Raw genomic sequence first — 21,502 nt, 5'->3', positions numbered from 1 at the left:
GAAATTATACACTTGCTTGCTTTACTTTTTGATAATACTATTGAGTACCTATGGGATTGCAATGCCACCCTCTAGCCACATTACATCCAATGCCATAAATAGTAATTAAAACTTGGATCTTATAAATTGCACCTCTAAGAAAGCTTAAACAACTAAACCACGCAAAGTCAAATACAAGATTTGAGCTTTGTACTATCTATAGTGAATCATGGGCCTTGCCATTGGTGGATAATGATAACTATTGCTTACTGTGGATACATAACCATTAGGGCAATCTATGAGGTTACATATTTACAAAAGGTAATGAGGGTGGTAGATCCTTGCATATTGAGGATCAAGGATTGATGTCATAGATGATGGTTGCATTCAGCTGGATGATAATGTTGAGTCAATGCACACTATCAATGTAAAGTGTAAACATTGATGTGCTAAAAATGAAGGAACACTACAAGATGAGTTAGACTTTGTGAATGCCATACGCCCTAAGCATTATCTTAGGAGCATTATAAAGGGTGGACCAATCATCCATGGAAGATGAAGATGGACCAAAGCCTTTGTAAAAATGGCATCCTTTTTAATGTTATGAGAGATGAAACTTTTTGCCATGCTTTAAGGTCTTGTGCCAAACCAAAGTTTATCTTACCAGACTATAACAAAGTGCAAATGGTTCATCTTGATAAGGTCATGGGAATGCTTGAAGGGAAAAATCGTGGATTTTGTACGTACTTATGGATGTTCTCTTGCTTTTTGATGGGTGGAATAGCAAGAAAAGTAGAACCTTGGTAAATGTAATGTGTATAACCCCAAGGGAACCATGTTTTTACAAAGGATTGGAGAAGTATTGAATACTTATCTTTTGTAGAGAGAGACTCACCTTATGTTATTAAAATATAAAAGAGAACAATTGCCAAGGTTGTTGGATGTGAGTATGTTAGTTGCCTTTGTAATAAATAATGCAACAAACTATAAAATAATAGGTGAGTTGATCATGGAGATTCATCCCTCATTGATACAAGCACCTTGTGGCACACATACTCTACTTGTTATTGAAACCGTGTTGTAGGAATCCAATTGTCTTGTGAATTTTTTCAAGATTGATCAAACTATGCATGCTTCGGGATACACTTGACAAAGCAATCACACCAATTTTGTCAAACAAGGTTTGCTACATCTTTTCTTAATATTTGTAGGTTGTTGGAAGCTCATTGGCCAGTAGTGGAGATGGGTACTGATAGACGATGAGAAATTAGGCTTGAAAAGAAGAAAGCAATTGGCTTGATAAATTTGTCTTATGAAATGTATCAAGAGTCACCAATATTTGCATGTTTTGTTAAGGGAACACTTGACAAGGCAATTGCACCAATTCTATCAAGCAAGATTTGCTACATCTTATCTTGTTCTTGGTAGATTGTTGGAAGTTTGCCAAGGCACTAGTGGAGATAGTTGATACACAATGGGAAAATCGGCATAAAACTATTGGTAAAAGATCTGCACATTTTGTGTAGTCTAGTGCATTTCGGAGAAATGTGGAAAGAATAAGAGAAGAAGTGGAGCCATTTGTGCTTGTTCTATGGTTGGTTGATCAAGATGCATTTACCATGGGTAAATTTATTGGAAAATGTTGAAAGCAAGTCGTCAAGTAAGGAAATCAGTGCGCTTTGTTAGAAAGGGAGCAACAACTTGTTTTGCAATTTGTGAATACTCATTTACATGGAGCTGCATTTGTCTTACGTCCACAATTTCAAATGCATGCCTAATCACAAAATACTAAAGTCATAAGTAGTTGTTGAGACGTATGTAATCAGTTGCTACCAAGAGGCAAGGGTAAAACTGCCTACCAACAATGAGTATAGTACACGGACCATGAAGACCCATTTGGAGACCCTTGGTGCCTTGATTATATTAAAAACACTACTAGTCCAATATGGTGAGGAGAAGCATTAGAATTGTAGCATTTTGCTACTATTGCAATATGTGTGCTCTCTATGGCTGCATCATTAGAATGCAATTGGAGTGCATATGATTTTATCTATTCAAAGAGGTGTAATAGATTGAAACCGTCTAGGGCAATTGATTTGGTTTATCTAAGATGCTTAAAAGGATTTAATGTTATAGCTAAGGCAGCAAGCACATCTAGTGCACTGAAAAGATATAGATCAACAGTTCCATACAGAACTCATGTCAAATGGTAATTTCATTGAAGAGAAGGAATAGTTTGACTTACTCAATGAATAGGAGGACGAGCTTGAATTACTCAGTGAAGCAATTGAGGTTGAGGAGACTGGTAATTTTATACCCATACTAAATGCAACATAGAATGTTCAACAATACACATATGCAGATATAAGCCTTGTGTAATTACTCAAAGATGAAAATGAGAATATGCACTATGATATTTAATCAGCATTTTGTCTCTTGTAAATGCAAAAATCTAATGCAATGACATTGTGCACTTGATATTGCTATGCTCTTGTAATCCCATGTATACTTTTCTTGCAAAAATCTTTAACGTTATGTACACACTACTTTTAGAAAGACTAAATTCTCTCAAAGGCATGCAAAAGAAAACAATTTCAGGAAAATAAATTCACATGTTCACAAAATTACATAAGACATACATCATGTCCATCAAAGAAAGTTTCATAAGGTTTTAAATGTGTCCATCATGACCAATACTCTTAAGCAACAATTGAACTAGGGCCCCCCTCTTTTTGTTCTTTGTGAGCTTGGTCCTATGTCTTGTGTGTCTAGATTAATGAATTGAGTGAAATTGAATGAGTCATGCCTCGTTTGTAATGTCTCCAAATATGTTTCTATATCGTGTGTTATCAGCCTCTAGCATTTCCACATGAGCATGTAGTCTTATAATCTCTTTAGGTTGGGATGTAACTCAAGCTTGCAGTTGCTCTATGGTGATAGCTTGTCTCACTAAAGGAATGGCTAGCTCTTCTAGCTTGACCAAGTGACTATGTGCTTGTGGTGTCAGCACACATGGACCCATGGGCCCCACTTCTCTATTCTCTTTGTTGACTCTCTTACACCTCACTAGTGCACCCTTTCCTATTCCAAATAGATGGTGTTTGTCCATCAAATTCACATGATAATGCAAGCTATGATGGATGCACACTTCTTGGATAAAGTAGCATGAATTTTCTAGTTGTCTGGCATGTTTGCTAGCTTTGGTTGAGAGGACCTATTCCTATGAGCGAAGAAACAATATATTTCTTATAAGCTATGATGGACATAGTTTAGCTACTTGTCTAAGTGGGTCCCCTATTATTGTATCATCATCAATGGGACTAACATTAAAGCCTCCTAAACTCTCCTTTCCTAGCAAAGTCTTTTTTCTCCTAAAATTGATTGTGCCTATGTGTGATTCAACTCTGCTTGCAAATCTTGTCCCTAAATTACAAACTCCATATTTGTATACTATGGATCATCCATTGATGGGTCTACCTCATCCTAAGGATCATCTATTGATGGATCTAGCTCCTCCATTTGCCAAATTTTCAGCCTTGAACAACAAGACATTCATATACATGAATAAGATGTTAATATAGCTTTAAAACAACATAAAATAGTCATGTATATTCTCTGTATATTATTGAAGTTCATAAATATACAACTTGATCAATAAAAAACAACATTAAATAAGGTGCTAATATAAATAAAAACAAGATTGATTGGTCATGTATATTATTCAATTTCTTAAATATATAACCTCACGAATTAAAGTAAAAAATATTAAGAAAATGCAAGATTGGTAGAACATATAACAACGTGGTAAGAATTTTTAGTACTCATATTTAAATTAAAGTGTCGGTCTTATAAATTAAAATGTACTGAAATATTAGTCAAGTTGGGAGAGTTGTAGATTGAAAAGTACTCATATTTAAATCAAAGCGAGACTTATAAATTAAAAAGTACTCGTATTTAAATTTAAGAGCAAACTTACAAACTAAAAAGTACTCATATTTGAATTAAACCATAAGACCTATAAATTAAAGAGTACTAATATAAATTAAAGCATGAGACTATAGCACAAATTTATATTAAAGCATGGGACTTATAAATTTGAAAATCATACTTTAATTAGCAAATTAAAGTCTAAGCAGTGCACAGATGGAACACAAAATGTGAAGAATTTTAGGATCAAGATGCTCAAGAGAGACGGAACACTTAAAGGTGAAACATTCTTAAGAGGAAAGAGAGAGCTCACAAAACTAAACATGGGAGAGAGAGCAAGAAAGCCAATATATCGAGCCCCAAAGTTTGGACTTTATTTCACACCACACAACTCAACCATGTGTATACTTATACAAAACTTTGGATTGGGTCCCTATCCCCTAATACACTCACGTACTCCTCAGTGGCTTATCCTTCACATGTTTAGCCACACTCACACCCATGGAATCCTCTTGCTTGTAGCACATAGAGATTCCAACATCCCCTCTCAATGCCAACACGTGACACAACATGATAAGCATTGCACTCATCTTCTATACATACAGGATTACACAGCATGAGAAGATCACGTGTTTAAATGATTCTAATCATGCTCCTCTTACAATTCGAGGATTCCATCTTGGTTGTCGTGTGATGCGCTTACAAAATTGCCCATCTCTCAATGTTTCTTGCAATCCCTTGCAAGTTGCAAGATGACTGATTCCTTGACAAGTGTGGCATTTTTGCATGAAGTATCTTTGAAAAAAGAAATGGGATCTTACAATAGTTATAGGTAAAAAAATTTAAAACCTTCTTCTTCTTGACATCACCAATTGCTATGGCTTGACCTTGAATGTTGAGGATTCATCTCAACATCATGTGTTCATACTGTGCATAGCACTAACACAAAGAGTGCTAAAAGGCACAAGGGTTGGAAACCCTAAATAAACCTAACCCTAAAGGGGTATGTATATATTCATTCTTGGAACATGTCTATAGAGTCATCTTTGACGGAGATGAATGTACAATCAAAGAAAAATCTATAGAATATTAGGTACTTGAAAAAGCCTCCAATGAAGGACACTTATTTAAAATCCTAGCTTCAGTACCAGACTTTCATGCCATGTGAGTTCAACCACAATCCGATGTCACTTTCTGCAACATGGTACAAAAGATATGGTCATGTCAACTTCAAAAGTTTGATGCAATTGAGAAATTAAAATTTGTTGATTGGCATTCTTAAACTTCAGTTTCTAGGAAAATATTGCTTTGGTAAACAATCAAGATTCAACTCGGGGAGAAGCACTTCTTGAGCAAGAGGTACTCTGGATTTGATACACATAGATGTGTGGGGTTATGCACGGACTTGTAGCATTAATAGTTCAATGTACTATCAGGGCACATGTCCATTGATGATGTGGTTCTGGCATATGTCTTATTGATGCTGCAAGCATAAGGTACTAATGTGGCGATTTATCCACGTGGCATGTTTTTTTCCCAACCTTACCTTATATAGGCCATTGATCAGGTATGTCACATGGCAATCTACCATGTGGCCTAAGGTTTGAACCTTGGGATTAAGGTTTGTGAAAAATTATGATGGTAGAGCTTGGAGTCAATGGTGGTGACTACAAGAGGCAAGTAGAAGGATGAAGATAGAATGAATAAGGTTGATGTCATCCTTGCTAATCTTTGTATGTGTTTTACAAGTGTTAACCCTGTGGCAACAAGGCCAGAAGTGCACTCTAGAGCAATGATGATGAGATCATTGTGTGTATAGAGTAGTGGCAAAGCTCCGCTTGTAATAGCTTGAGCTTGAAAGATGGTATGATGAATCTGAAAGGATGATGATATCCAAAATCCTCTCTAAAAAAGATCCAATCATACTTGCAAAATCAAGATCTAGAGAGAGAAATACTAAAACTAGAGAGAGAAATACTAAAAGCATACACTTTTGGAGGTCCCCCCACTTTATGGAGGGACTCAAAGGGTCCCCCCACTTTGTGGATGGACTCATGAGGGTCCCCCACTTTGTGTAGGGACTCATGAGGTTCCCACAATCTCCCATTCTTTGGGGTTTAGTGTTCAAGCTCACTATTGTGTTCATGTGATTGATCTCCATTGTGTCCATGCTTCCTTACACTATCGTGTTCTAGCATGCCCTTACCCTCACACTCCCTACCCTTGTACTCTTGCTCCCATCTCCTCCCCCTCCCCCTCCTCCTCCGCCCTCCTCTTCTTCCTCCTCCTCCTCCTCCTCCCTTCCTCCTCCTCCCTTCTTCCTCCTCCCTCCTCCTCCTCCCTCCTTCCTTCCTCGTCCTTCTTCCTCCTCCCTCCTCCCTTGTCTCTCCTCCTCAACCGTTATCCCTTAAAGTCATAAAGGAGACTAGCTCTCAACTCCTCAGCCATGGACTCCTCTTAAACCCTGTAACCCTCTCTGAACCCTAGAACTTCTAGATAGCTCTCTCGACCCTATCCCCCTTCTAAACCATGCAACCCCCTTCTAACTTCCGTGGAGGCGAGAGCCTCCCTCCACCATTTGTGATCAAGCCTTCTTTCTCACTCAAGCGTGTATGAGGTCTGCTTTCCATGCTTTAGCCTACACCTCTCACTAGAATACGACCCCAAGACCTATGCTACACTGGTGAACACCTATGCTACAATGAGTAACGACACAACTGTAGGTGACCAACACCCTCAAAACCTAGACTTGGGAGAGACAATGACAACATTTTGGTGTAGTTGACTGGGAGGTTAGCACTTGAAGCAAAAGCGAAGTACGTGTTTGCATGTGTGAAAAAGAATTCCTTCGAAAAACCTTTCAAGACGCATCCCTCAAGGCAAAGGAGTGAAAAAATGCTTCCAATTGTTGCAAAAGAATGGGATTTACATTCTAAACAATGTTGACTTACATAAGCACATTAGTACACTAATCACAAAAACTTAACCCTTAAACCCCCCACATCCTATAAAAGCAACCCCCGCCCCTCACTTTTCCAAGACACTTCCATCTCTCCTCCATCTCCAAGTTCCATCAAGCCTCCATCTTTTCTGTCCTCCACCTTCCATCCACCATCTCCACCATCACCACCACCACCTCTTTTTCTGTCTAGCTCCTCCCCTGTCTCCTCCACTTTCCTTTCATCTTCTCTCTCCCCTCTACTACCACTTTTTCCGTCAATCTCCCCCTTCACCACCACTTTTTTCGTCAAACCTTCCCCCTCTAGCATCACTTTCATCATCCATCCCCTCCACCTCCCACTCACCATCTCCATCCCCTCCACCACCACTTTTTCCGTCAAGCTCCCCCCTCTATCTCCACCACCTCAATCTCCACCTCCCACTTTCTCCCTTCCCCCCCACCACCTCCACTTTTTCCGTCCATCCCTCCCTCCACCATCACTTCTCCATCAAAATCCCCCACACCCCCCATCTCCATCACCTCCACCTGCACCACTCAAGGTAATCCCCCTTTCTCTCTCCTTGCACTCAAGGTAATCCCCACACCCCCCATCTCCATCACCTCCACTTGTATCACTCAAGGTAATCCCCCTTTCTCTCTCACTATCTCTCTCTACACCCCCTTTCGCTCTCCACCCCACCAACGCTCTCCATCCCACGATTCCCTTCCTCTCTCCACCCCACCATCCCGTACCTCTCTACACTCCCTTTCTCTCTCCACCCCACCATCCCCTATCTCTCTCTCCACCCCCTTCTGCTCTCCACCCCACCATCTCTCTCCATCCCACGATTCCCTTCCTCTCTCCACCCCACCATCCCCTACCTCTCTACACTCCCTTTCTCTCTCCACCCCATCCCCTATCTCTCTCTACACCCCCTTCCGCTCTCCACCCCATTATCTCTCTCCATCCCACGATTCCTTTCCTCTCTCCACCCCACCATCCCCTACCTCTCTACACTCCCTTTCTGTCTCCACCATCCCCTATGTCTCTCTACACCCCCTTCCTCTCTCCACCCCGTCGTATCTCTCCAACCCACCACTCCCTTCCTCTCTGCACCCCACCATCCCCCTACCTCTTCCTCTCTCCACCCCACCATACCCCTACATAACATTTCAAGTGGAATATCAAGGACAAAGCAGTGTACTGAACTATGATGATATCATGGTTCCAGGACAATACAGCTTGTATGGCCAAGAATCTCCACATTTAAGATGCCAGCTAATGCATGCAACTTCTTACAGTCCAAGGGGCTAGGATTTTTTTTTGAGAAGCTACAATCCTTCTTACCAATACCTGCTATGATAGAATACAATCCTTCTTACCACCAATACCTGCTATGATAGAATACATCATTCAACTCACACCGTCAACATCATATCAAAGTAGAGACTTGGAGGTGGATAAGTATGGATAGTGACGAATAATCAAAAGCCTATACACATCTGCCTTAGTAGATCAACAATTCAAGATGCTTTCTCATTTGTAGCTCTATAAGAAGAGTATCCAATGAAGCATTTAAATGCACATTTCTTAGAAATTTAGGACTGGCATAAAGTCCCAAGGCAAAGGAATATGCCATGATATGTTTTTGGACCCAATATGCAAAGAAGTAGCGAAGTTTGTGACTAGAATTGGGAGTGAGAACACACTTCATGTTAGTAAGACATCTTACACTCCTTGGCAGACAAAAAATATAGGATTGGCCTCAATGCATATCTTTGCTGGCTAAACAAAGTATGTATCCACCACCCATAGTGGCAAGAGCTACATTGCCCATCCACTAGCCATTATCATTGGATTTGAGATACAGAAATAGGAAGCCTCTACACCACTCTCAATACAAGAAATAGAGAAACTTGATGCATTGATATTGTCTCCTGGATGGGAAGTAGAGCCCCCATCCACTCTCAATGATGATGACATGGACGGGTGACAATCAAAGCAAATTATTGAGGTTAACAATGTGGAACTCTGCCAAAAAAAGTTACAACTCAATGCAAAATTGCTACTGCAATAGACAACATAGATTGATTGAAGGAAAGAAATACAAGTTGCAAGCATGTCTCGCAAAGACTTCACTAGTGGACCAGATAGTGCGTCTCTACAAGAATCACAAGTCAACAATGTCGTTGACTCTATTGCTCCGTTGCTACAACCATAAACCAAATGCAATGATACTTTACAGTAGGATGCCATTCAGGATAAAGATTAGGGTGACACAAGGGGGCATGGAAGCCAAGTGTATAATCAATACAAGCAAGGAAATCCCACATTTCACATCATGTAGCATCATAGTCAACGATTGCAACAATGATCAGAACTTTTCGCTAGTATGGTATCAGACAAGCAACAATGGAATGGAAAGATAAGGCACCACCACATTGTACCAAGATCTTGTTGTAGTCCTTGAGCAAGAAGATCATCTCAAAGGATGAACTTGAATTAAGTGGCAACACTTGCAACTCAAGATGCTAAATGCAGTATTTGATCTTGATTGGAGCAAGCCAGTGGATGCAAATACTCTCCATGATCTATGCCCAAAAATGGATGAGGATGAAAGAAATGTATTATGTCTCTCAGCTCATGCAAACCTCATATGGGTAAAAGTGGATGCAATGCTTACATATGAATGCTTGATGGGAAGTCCTCCTCTTTGGGTAGTATTTGGACAATTTCCCCTATTGCAACAAGCACCATCAACCTCCTGGGGTATAATTCCAAGTCAAATCCAACCTTGAAGCTTACTATGCCTTCAAAAATCAACAAATATCTATCTGGAGAATATGTCGTTTACCTTAAATCTAATTTTCCACTCTCTTTTTTGATCTTCTCACATCCCTTCCTAACTCTAGTAACATACTCTGTGCCCTTCTTGAGATCCATGCTAACCCATATTTCTTGCGATGCCTCTTTGCTCATGCCTCTCAACACTTCCTACTAATCTAGGAGTCTCAATCCTACCATCTAATAACACCTAACTTTTTCCCCCCATTGGAAAACCCTTCCCTAGAGGATTATCAAGTCGCTAATCCATTCTCCCTGCTCTTCCTCCACTTCCCACCAACCTCCTGGATTCCTCCTCCTCTAATTCACTACTTTCTTGCACGTCATGTCTATCATCTACAACCTCTTCCTCTCCCCCAAGAACACATATTTCTCAGACACCCATTGAATTTCCAATGGAAGGTGTAATCTATGATTCCAACGATGAACTTCATGATCTCAATAATCCAAATTAGATACCCACATGGGAGTTGGATATGGATACAAAGTGTAGAGACTCTTACCCAAGAGGTCTCCTACAATAGAGGTCCCACCCTTGAGGTTTCCTACAAAAAGAGTAGAGACTTGGACCCAAGAGGTCTCCTTCAAAAGACATACCACCCTTGAGGTTTGCTAGAAAAAGTGTAGAGACTCTTACCCAAGAGGTGGTAGGTCTCCTACAAAAGCAGTTGCACTGAGACATCTCCTACAAATTGTATAGAGACTGACATGTATAAATCTCTCTCAATGGAAAGAAGCTCCCACTCTTTGAGGTCCAGTATTCAAGTTTAATTTTGTGTTTGTGTGATTGGTCTCCTTTGTGTCCATACTCCCATACACTATCACTCCCTCATCCCATCTCCTCCTCCCTCCATCCCTTCTTCCTTCATCTTCTTCGTCACTCCCTCCTCCCATTTCCTCTTCCCTCCATCTCCTTCTTCCTCCCTTGATCCTCCTTCTCAACCCTTTACTCCCTCAAATGGTGAAGGATACTAGCTCTCCACTCCTCAACCTTGAACTCCTCCTAAACCATGCAACCCTCTCTAAACCCTGGATCTCCTAGTTAGCCTTCTCAAACCTATCCTCCCTTTAAACCGTGCAACCACCTTCTAAACCCTTGAACCCAAATGGAGGTGAGAGCCTCAATCCATCGTTGTGATCAAGCCCAGTTTCTCACCTAACCGGTTATGCACAAGAGCTGCTTTCCATGCTTTAGTCTACACTTGTCACTGGAATACAACCAAAGGAACTGTGCTACACTTGTGAAAACCTATGCTACAATGAGCAACAACATGACTCTAGGTGAATAACACCCTCAAAACCTTGAAATGAGAGAGACAAAGACAACAATTGGTATGTGAGACTAGCTAGGGAGGGAGCTCTCATCTTATAGAAACAATATTCTACTATCTTGAGCGTACTCTAGCTCTTTCACTCCATCCATGAGGTGTTTTACTACATTCAAAAGGACCCCAAGAAGTCAAAATCATTCAAGATATAGATTGAGATCAAGGCCACTCAACCATCCATGCAAATTCAAGGTCAATGCACGATCCAATATACCCAATCACAGAACCAGTTTTGGGATGTGCTGCTACATGCATTGGTGGGGCAGATTATAAAATAAGTGGGTGTGGGCCATGATGAAATGGAATAGTGCACATGCTGTCTAGAATTTCTTAGTGACATGAAAGGGACGACCCCAATATATTTTCATGAAAATTTTACATTTTTTTGTATTTATCACTGTTGAAACACACCAAGGTCAACCTTGTGGATACACAACAAAACTTTTGCAAGTTGACATCTCGATGTACTCCATTATTGCACCAACACTACTAGCATCATTGGATCTTTTGCATCATGCTAGCATGCCACATAGGTTAAGATGCTACTATGACCACCATGTTGGTCCTTGGACATGGAATTGCTCACGCGTCTTCGCAGCCATGAATAGGATTCTTGGTGGAGGACATAAGACCATGCCAACCACTACACTTAATGGAATAACTTGCATAACCAAGCCAACTCCATGTGCAAGTGGCATACATTGACCACCGTAATGGGTAAAAGTATACTATGGGCATAGTGGCCACATCAAACACCTTGATGGTCAAACAAGACATGCCCATCATCTCACGATGGTTGTAACCAACCAGTTGAAACCACCCATGTCAACCCCACATTTTTTTTTTGAAGCCCTTAAATAAATAGAAATCCTAAAGCTTAAATGGGACTATATCTCAAAATTTTCCAAAATTCATATAAATATCAAGATTTTTAGATACATGCTATGCTTTGTTTGCTAACCATATCATCACTAGGTAGATCAATTGCTATATCTTTTGTTTAGATGACGTGACCTAAGTGCATACCATCTTCAAGAAACTCAATTAAATTAAAAAAAAAAAAAAGTGAAACTATAGCACTACCTCTAAGAAGGCAATGCTTTACTCTCGACACTCACCATGAATAGAAAATTGTGTGTATATATTAATGAGCTTGTATTACAAAACAATTGTACTTTTGATACAAAAAAGAGCTTAGCAAGTGCTTGAGCTGCTCAAATTTTCTTTCAAGAAAACAAATCTCTTCTCATTGGAGAGCTAAAATATCAACACCAAAATAGAGGGCTATATGAGATATTCATCACCCAACATGGTTTTCTAGAGTCCTCTCCATGTCTGTATGTGAGCACCTATTGAGTTCCTTCTCTCCTCTCTCTACCTTGTTGAGCTCTCTCTCTAGAAACCTCCCTACTAGTGCAATGCTTACATGTGGTGCCACGTGTCCTTCACTGGAACTTAGACTTTTAGCCCTCTCTTGGGTGAGTCTTGGGCCTAATGCACCTTCACTCAATGCCTAGACATAAGGATCCCCTAGGTTAGGCCTTTGAGGCTACAAGCACTGTTAATTCCTCCAGCTTCCCACCTCACTATAGCCAAGTCATGGGGCTTCCATGATGATGGCTGACGTAACATTACTTTCCCCTTAAGAATGGTTAATGCCCTTGAAAACAAAATTGGAAAACCTTCTCTAGAGATTGCTTAACCTTTCCCAAGTTGAAATCTCTTCAAGTCTATCTTTCCACTTAACTAAACATTCTTGGTATATAGTATGTCTTGTTCTTTTTTCTTGTCTATCTAAAATTCTTTTGGGTTCATGTGATAAAGTTGTAGGCTCATGAGCTCAACTAGGACTTTATTTTCAATGAGGCTATCATCATCTCCTAACTTTCGTTTTAGCCTAGTTATATGAAAAACTAGATGTACTCTACATCCCTTTGGTAAGGCTAATTTGTAAGCAAGTTCTCCAATTTGCTTAAGTATTATGTATGGTCCACAATATTTAGGAGACAACTTTGGACATTTACCAAGCTTTAGGGATTTTTAAGATTCAAGTACCCTTTCTCTTTTGCTTAAAACTCCAACCTTCTATGATGTGGGTTTGCACAACTCCTTGCTCTATTTTGAACCCTTCTAGTGCTATATTTAGCTAATTTAAGATTTGATTCATATCCTTGAGAAAGTCTTTGGCTGCTTGAACCTTCTCTTTTTTTAATTCTATTGCAACTGGGACTCTAGGTTGAAATCCATACATCATTATGAATGGACTAAAACTTGTAGTTGAATGCTTGTGCTATATGGGAATTCTCATATGGGCAAATACTTTTCCCAATTAGTTTGCATCTACTTACATATACTCAAAGCATATCCTCAATGACCTAATTGACCCTTTCAATTTGACCATCACTCTGTGGATGATCCGTGGTGCTCATATTCAAAGTAGTTTCCAACCTCATAAACATAGCCCTCAAAAAGTGGCTATTAAATTTGCTATCATGATCACAAAAAATACAGGCTGATAGCCCATACAATCTATAGATATGATCCATAAATAGCCTAGATAATTTTGGACTTTTAACCTCTTCATTGGTTAGAATAAAGTGAGCCATCTTGGTCAATCTATCCATAATTACCCACACAAAATCATGCCCGCTCTATGTTCTAGGTGATCCATCAATAAAATCCACGATGATGCTTTCCCATTTGCCAGATAATCTCCAATGGATGTAGGAGATCTCCTACATTAAGTGGCACTTCAATACATAATCTTGGACCCCCTTATCTATTCCAAGCCAAAAGGATTTCCCCTTCAAAAGTGCACACGTCAAGTCTAAATTCTTGAGTGTCTAGCACTTGGACTAACATGACATTTAGAAAGAATTTGGTACCTAATGTCATTATTATCTAGGACACATACTCTACCCTTGCAGAGCAGGTAGCCTTCTTCAATAGTATATTTTTTCCACTTGAGTCCTTTGTCACCAACATGTGACGTGTCACCATTTCCATGTGACCCCTCAGTGAAAGCCTCCTCATAATCGCTTTCCATATTTTAGAAAAGTGAGGATCAAACTCATATTTTCCTTTTAAGGACTCTAGGAAATCAGAATTGAGCAAAGCTCAATTCATTTACCATTGGCATTCAATTGCTACTATCATAAATTTTCCTTATATTATGTCAATTAGATATCAAACTCTTGCATTAGTTCAACCCACCTAGGTTTTCTTCCTTTAAGCTCTAGTTGATTGCAAATCCACTTAATGCTTTCCTGATCAAAATGATATTAAATATGGAACTGTAGAAAGAGTGTCTCCATTTCTTCAAAGCATAAACTATAGCATTTAGTTTCTTCTCACATGCCAAGTGATTATGTTGGGCATGGTCTAAGCTTTTGCTTTCAAAAGCCATTGGTCCAACCTTTTGTAAAAGTACCAACCCAATAACAAAATCACTATTTCAACCACAAATGGTTCATTAGATCCACTACCTTTAAGATAGCAGTAGATGATGTAGCTACTTTTAACTTCTCAAAGATTTTCTTTTGAGGTTCATCCCATATGAAGGCACTTCCCTTCCCCTTAAGTTGATTTGTCATCAAAATAGAAATCTTAGCATAGTCTTGGATGAAACTATTACTATAAAATTAAAAAACCTAAGAATGACTAAAATTCTTGTAGGTTTGTAGGATGTGGCCATTTCTATATGGCCCTTACCCTGTCAAGATCCATATGAGTCCCTTCTTGGAATAATGTGTCCCAATTACCTCACTTCTTTTGCAAAGAATTCACATTTGGATTCTTTAGCAAAAAGAAAAATTTCTCTAAGAAAATGGAACACTTTCCTCAAATGTTCCATGTGTCTTTTTCTCATTTTACTATAGATAAGGATATCATCTAAGAATACTATAGCAAAATTTCCCTAAATATGGCCTCAAGAAACTATTCATAAGTGTCATAAAAATTAATGGAGCATTGGTTAAACCAAATGTCATTATTTTAAACTAATGGGGTTTACTTTACAATGAGTTTTTTTACAGTGAGTTACATTCGTTTTTTAAAGTATCATAAAAAGCTGATCTAGCTTTGTTTCAAGGTCACAATTGTGTGACACAAGAAGAGGTCTTTGTATGAATCAGTAGTTGTATGGTTTAGAAAGGCATGCAAAAAGGTCTAGAGGGCAATGAGGTTTACCACAAATATAGCCCAATTCTATGTTGATGCTTGATGTATATTCTCCGTGCCTCATAGCCTCTTTTTCTCTCTGCCTAAGTTATCAACTATTTTTTGAGACTCATTAGTATCCATCTTTGCATGTTTTTGACTCATTAGGGAATATTCAAGATGTGTAATGAAGTAGGCAAGAGCACGTGCAAGACTCACAAAAAGGAGCATGCAAGTACTACCAACTCTTCCTTTTTGTGACTCTTGTGCTATGAGGCTATGATTCCATGCCATGAGTAGACAAGGACGGATGTAGCTTGCCAAGAATGACTAACATGGTATCCTATAAGCATCATGAATAGAGTATCTCCCAGTGAGTTTCACAAAGCACTGAACTTTGATGTCATTTGGAATGCATACATTTCTAGTCATCTCCAACTTCTCCAACCTAGCGTTATACTCATTCCCTTCTATGTCATTGCCAGTAGCACAAGTCAATCCAATCATCACACAGCCTTAGATTCACAATGCCAAGACATTTGGTCATCTTGGCCTCCCACATCCTTACAATGGATTTTGGATCTTCTAACCTTCCTTATTGAAATGAAGACACAATGTGATATTGAAGCAATGGATGCATTAATAGGTTACCTGGCTGCTGCTGTAAATGGATGCATTAATAGGTTACCTGGCTGTTGCTATAAATGGATGCATTAATAAGTTACCTGCTGTAAAAAATTGACTGCAAACCAGGAAATACCTTGGTTTTTGATGTCTCTTCCTTTGAGCACCTTGATTTGCACATGCTTCACTCCCCACACTATAGTGGAATGACTGCACATGACAAAAATATTCAATATTATTACAATCTTATTTTGTAGGAACATACATAACAACAAACCATTTGATAAGGGGTGAAGTTATGTCGAGCAACATCTTTGCCAATAGCAACCTTGGCAATGGATACTAGGCTCTTCTTTTTCAAGATGTCTTTCTCTCACTTTGTCTTTGATGATGTATAGCTTCACGTGACAACTTTCTTGTAGTTTATCGTATGCCACATTTGGATAGCTTGTGGACAGAACATATAATACTTTTTAAAATAGTTTTCACAACCCTAACATCATTCGACCTGCATATCCACACAAGATCCAATTATGAATTTAGCCACCAAAATTTTCAAAAACATCAAATAAAATCCCTTCCAACCAAAATATGTGGTAGGTCATCATGTATTTACAAAATTTTTAAATTTCACTATAGTTTCAACCATCATGTTTGTGTTTTCTTTCAATGTGAACTTATATAATGGTATTTACGAAGTTGTTGCTAACCACATCATCAGTTGAGTACCCTATATACCTCCATCTCAAAGAAGGACAAACATAAATTATCATTGTCGGATGGCTGAATTTGGACATGGGTGCTAAGGAGGAGCATGTTTGTGAGGGAGATCATGATGAGCTTGTTCCAAATGCTGCTACCACTATAACAAGTTCCTCAGAGCCAGACACATAGTGACTACAAAACATGTTGGAAAAATTGCATGTCTGGAAATATATTCACCTGTTGGGAGTAGTGGATTGGAAAAATAAGAAATTTTGTTCTGTCAAGAGCATGCATATATTGCTTAGAGATTCCTTCATTGCACCTATCATAGATAATGAGGTTTTGCTAAAATTAAAGCTATGAATTGGATCAACGAGCATGTTCTTAAATATACATATGGTTCTAACAATCTACAAAAGATTAAAACAAAAATAAAAGCTAAAATATAACATTCATGAGTCCATTTTTCAACCTTTATACATCCCACACATGTGGAAATAATTACATGTTGGAGATTGGGCTTGCAAGGCATAAAGAAAATAGTGATGAAGTTTGTATTTTAGAAAGCTTTTAGATGAAGTTTGATCTTCTCTATCCTCCAAATTTGTGAGCATTAACCCTCACCCTCCCTCCCTTCCGTTTTGTACCCCTACTCCTCTCCCCTTTAAAAAAATTATCATTCACTCTCCAATCCTCTCTCTCTCTCTCTCTCTCTCTCTCTGTGCCTCCCCCTGTATCTTTTCTTAGAAAAAACATGCTCTTTTCATCCACCTTGTATCCTCTTCACCAAGTTTCTCAATTAAATCAATGATTAATATAAGGACAACCTGTCTTATCCATCTAAATAATTAAATTACACCAATTAAAGAACAAGGAATATCTTTACTAGATTTTTCAATTTCAACTGTTCCAAAATACACTGAAGCACAATGTTACCTAAATGCAAACATTCATCTGCCCTATATTGAGGCTATAGTGTCTTGAAATAGTGTCTCGTGGGAAAGCCATGGGAGATAGCTGTTGCAACGAGTCAGAGGGGTAACTCTATTACAAATTTTTTTTGGGTCATGTACCTGAGTGACCATAGGGTTGCATATCTTTTTGCCTCTTGGGTCAACATTTACTTGGGTGTAGCCAATTGCGAAACTATTTTGGGGCTGCGACATGATCTACATGGGTGCGGCACCAATTTACAATTTTTTTTTGGGTCATGTACCTGAGTGACCATAGGGTTGCATATCTTTTTGCCTCTTGGGTCAACATTTACTTGGGTGTAGCCAATTGCGAAACTATTTTGGGGCTGCGACGTGATCTACATGGGTGCGGCACCAATGACACATGGCAAAGTTACAGCAAAAGGTTGCGCGATGATAAGTGATTAGGCGGCTTAGGCCAGAGACTACACTGCACGAAGCAATGCAGGCATGCCATGTGTCGAGCTATGCGATGTTTTGAACTAATAGATTGCGTCTCATTATTACGCCAGTGCACCTTGAGGGGTCAACTAGGGTTTATCGTATGGTACCACGTGAGTGTAAGGGAGGGGGTTTATATAAGGGAAGGAAGATACATTTTATAAGGTAAGGTCTCATAAATAGGGGGTAGATAAGGGGAGTTTTTGTATATTTATTGCATGCAGGTGACGTCTCCTTATTACTACTAGTGAATCCCCCGTGCAGTGCACCCTCATGATGTCAGGAAAATTTCCTATGAGAGTGCGGGTCCACGCAAAATTCAAATATTCACCCAAGAGAGTGGGTGAGCAACAGATGAGTAGGGGAGCAGATTAGTGATGAGAGTTGGAGGAGGGAGTGTGGAGCAAAGTAGAGTAGGGGCGAAAAAGAACTAGAGGAGGGGTGTGGAGCAAAGTAGCAGAGCGTGTGAAGCAAAGTAGTAGAGCATGGGCGGATCAGAGCAACATAGTAAAATGCCAAATGCCACGGATCTTATATAGGGTAAGGGGGCCAGTACTATGGAGGGCTAACTTTTTAGCACTAATCCATGGTGGAAATGGCCTTCCTAAAATCAAAATTTAGATTTGAAGCTATCTCAGTCATCCAATCGGACTACAAACTCAAGCCTCCACTATTCCATTTCCTTCATTGTTTCATCTTCTATTCCTCTCGACCATTTCTATCTCCCTTGCACTCTTCCTGCAACTTCTATCCCCTCTCATAATGGACCCTGTACAGTTCGAGAGCTCCTTAGACAATCTTTCCTCCCCCTCTGCAGCACAGTGCGAGAGCCCCTCCTCCCCTGATCTTGAAATTGTGACATATGTGAGCTCCTCTCTCGCTCTCCAAAAGCCCAATTTGGATGCTCTCCAAAACTTCACTAGGTTGGTATAGGAGATGAACGTGAAGGAGGGGCAACTAGTCTGTCAAGGCTAGAAGATTACCATAAATGAAAGCGTGATTGAAAATGCTCTAGGAATTTCTGGAGGCAGTTTGCAAGCACACTTTTTTGGAGAGCAATGGAAGAGACATGATATTCTAGACGTATACCCCAACGCTTAGATTAGTAAAGATGGTGGAGTCAAGATTTCGAGCTTGCTAATAGACCTCCAAGATGTGCTGAAGAAGACCATTCACTTCCTTCCTGATACGAGAGAAACCTGCAAGTTCTGGCAGGTTCAAGCAGCTGTAGAGCAACTAAAAGGATGTGATGTATCTTTCTCAAGGGCGATCTCCAACAGTGTGTTAACCAACCTGAAGAATTGCATGGATGGCAAATCCCAATTGTTATCTCAGTCCATTGGAGTTGCAATGCACCTGATGGCATTTACCCTCAAAGGGATTTTTGAGCAATACGATAGGTAGATGTCTCAGAAGGTGACATTTCTACAAGAGAAAGCCACCGATGCAGCAAAGGTAGTGCAACTTGAGAAAAGTCTCAGGGAAGGTGCAAAAGCCAAGGTAGAGGAAGCACAAGCAAGGGCCTTGCAGGCATAAGAGCAAGCTGAGGCCGCTACAAAATTGGTAGACATGGAAAGGCATAGACGAGAAGAAGCAGAGAAGTGCATGATTAAGGAGCTTCGAGATAGGCTCGAAGAAGTGAGAAATGACGGGGACATGGCGGACAAGGAGCTAGAAAAGATGCGAAAGGACCTTGAAGATCAGAGAGCTAAAAAGGAGGGTCTTTACAAATGGCTCTGCAACATGCAGAATGCATTGAATATTGAAAAAGACCAGATGATGGAGGAGCTAAAAAGGAAGAATGTAGAAACCAGAAAGGTAATGTAGGAACTGTGAGAGAGCTTTAAGGCCACGAAGGATGGGGTAGAGAGTAGCCGGGGTGGCAAAGACAACGAGGAGCGTCCTAGGCCAAGAAGGATGCAGAGAGTAGCCACGTTGGAGTAAGTTCTAGCCACCATGGTGGAGCAAGTTCCAGCCACCACGATGGAGCAATTTGTAGCAGCTAGAGTGAGGGTTGTTTTTTCGAAACATTGTTGGAAGTCCAAAGAGCAAGGTACAAGACCCTGCAAGAATATCAGGATAGATGTTTGCACGAGCTTGCCTTGGATTTTGATAGTTATGAAAAGCAGTTCGTCGTCCTGAGAGATTTCCAAACTAGAGTGGAAGTCTTGGAAACGGCCCATGAAGATGTTTTTCAGCAATTTACGCAGCTTTAACAGATGCTGAGGGATTCAGATGAAGCTGTTGCATAGAGTGAGCAAAAAGTGGAGGAGATGAAGGAGAACATCGGCAGCCTTAGGATGAGGGAGGAAGGAATCAAGAAGCAACTTTGTCATGTATAGAGTAAGACTATGGTGTTGATGGCCGCAATAGTTAAATCGGATGCCTATCTTGCTATGCAGTAGGGCGCAAAATGCATGGTCTGCCATACCCCGGTCATAGATGACTACTGTATCCGATGGCCTGCATGCTCCCACCTTGTGTATGTTTTTTGCTTTGGAGCTGACTGCATGAAAAAGGAGCCTGAAGGGAGGAGCCATCCTCCTTTAGGAAAGGAGCAAGAAGGGCCAAGCTTGCAACCAGGAAGCTCAAATCAAGGAAAGAGGAAGCGGCATGAAGGGAGGGGCCGGGTCCCTATAGGAAGGAACCAGCCCCATTCTAGAAAGGAGCAAGGAGGGCCGAGCGTGCAAATAGGGAGATCAACAAGGAGTCCTTGAGATGTAATTTGAAGTAAAGGAGTCTTTGAGATTGTAATCTATGTAATATGTGTATAATCTATTGAATTATTAATCTTCTCCAAAGTTTACTTAGGCAATATTTTCTCAGTTATGTGACTAGATAGTGTCCTTTGACCCACGCCAGTGTGGTGACAATAATGAGATGAAAGATTTCGATTTGACAAGTAATGTGAGATGAAAGATTTTGATTAGATCACTAATGTGAGACTAAAAGATTTCGATTAGTGAACTAATGTGAGATGAAAGATTTCGATTAGACAACTAATGTGAGATAAAAGATTTCGATTAAACAACTAACATGAGACTGAAGAATGAGAAGGTTGGGCTCAATGAACTCAAAGATTTCGATTACCAAACCAACATGAGACTGAAGATTGAGAAGATCAGGCTCAATGAAATCTCTCCCTATTTAAGTGTAGTGCAGACACAATTAAGAGCCTATTAGGAAATCTAGCCCCAAAACTCTGTACACGATCCAAACTTTGTACATTGATCCACCTACAACGAATATATGGCATACCCAAATAACTTTGGAATGCTATTGTTTTATCTGAAAACAATGTTGGATGGCATCCTCGCAGAAACAGACCCAGAGAAGGAGGAACTTTAAGGTACTTGTCAAGCTCATGATGTAGGTTTCTTTCGGCAAGACATGATATATAATTTCCTTGGCTATTGTTTTTCTTGCTCCTTTAAGGTACTTGTCAAGCTCATGATGTAGGTTTCTTTTGGTGCGAATATATATAGAGTGCAAAGACAAGGATCAAGAGGATCCCCAGTGAAAGGAGGAGTTACTATGGGCGTATAAGTCAACAAAGTCAAGCAAGTAGCGTGTAATCCAG

The sequence above is a fragment of the Dipteris shenzhenensis genome, chromosome 4 (assembly GCF_047967505.1).
Source record: "Dipteris shenzhenensis isolate YYH24624 ecotype China chromosome 4, Dip_SZ_1.0, whole genome shotgun sequence".
NCBI classification, from domain to species: Eukaryota; Viridiplantae; Streptophyta; class Polypodiopsida; order Gleicheniales; family Dipteridaceae; genus Dipteris; species Dipteris shenzhenensis.
The sequence above is the reverse complement of the archived record's forward strand: the minus strand, read 5'-3'. Positions refer to the sequence as shown.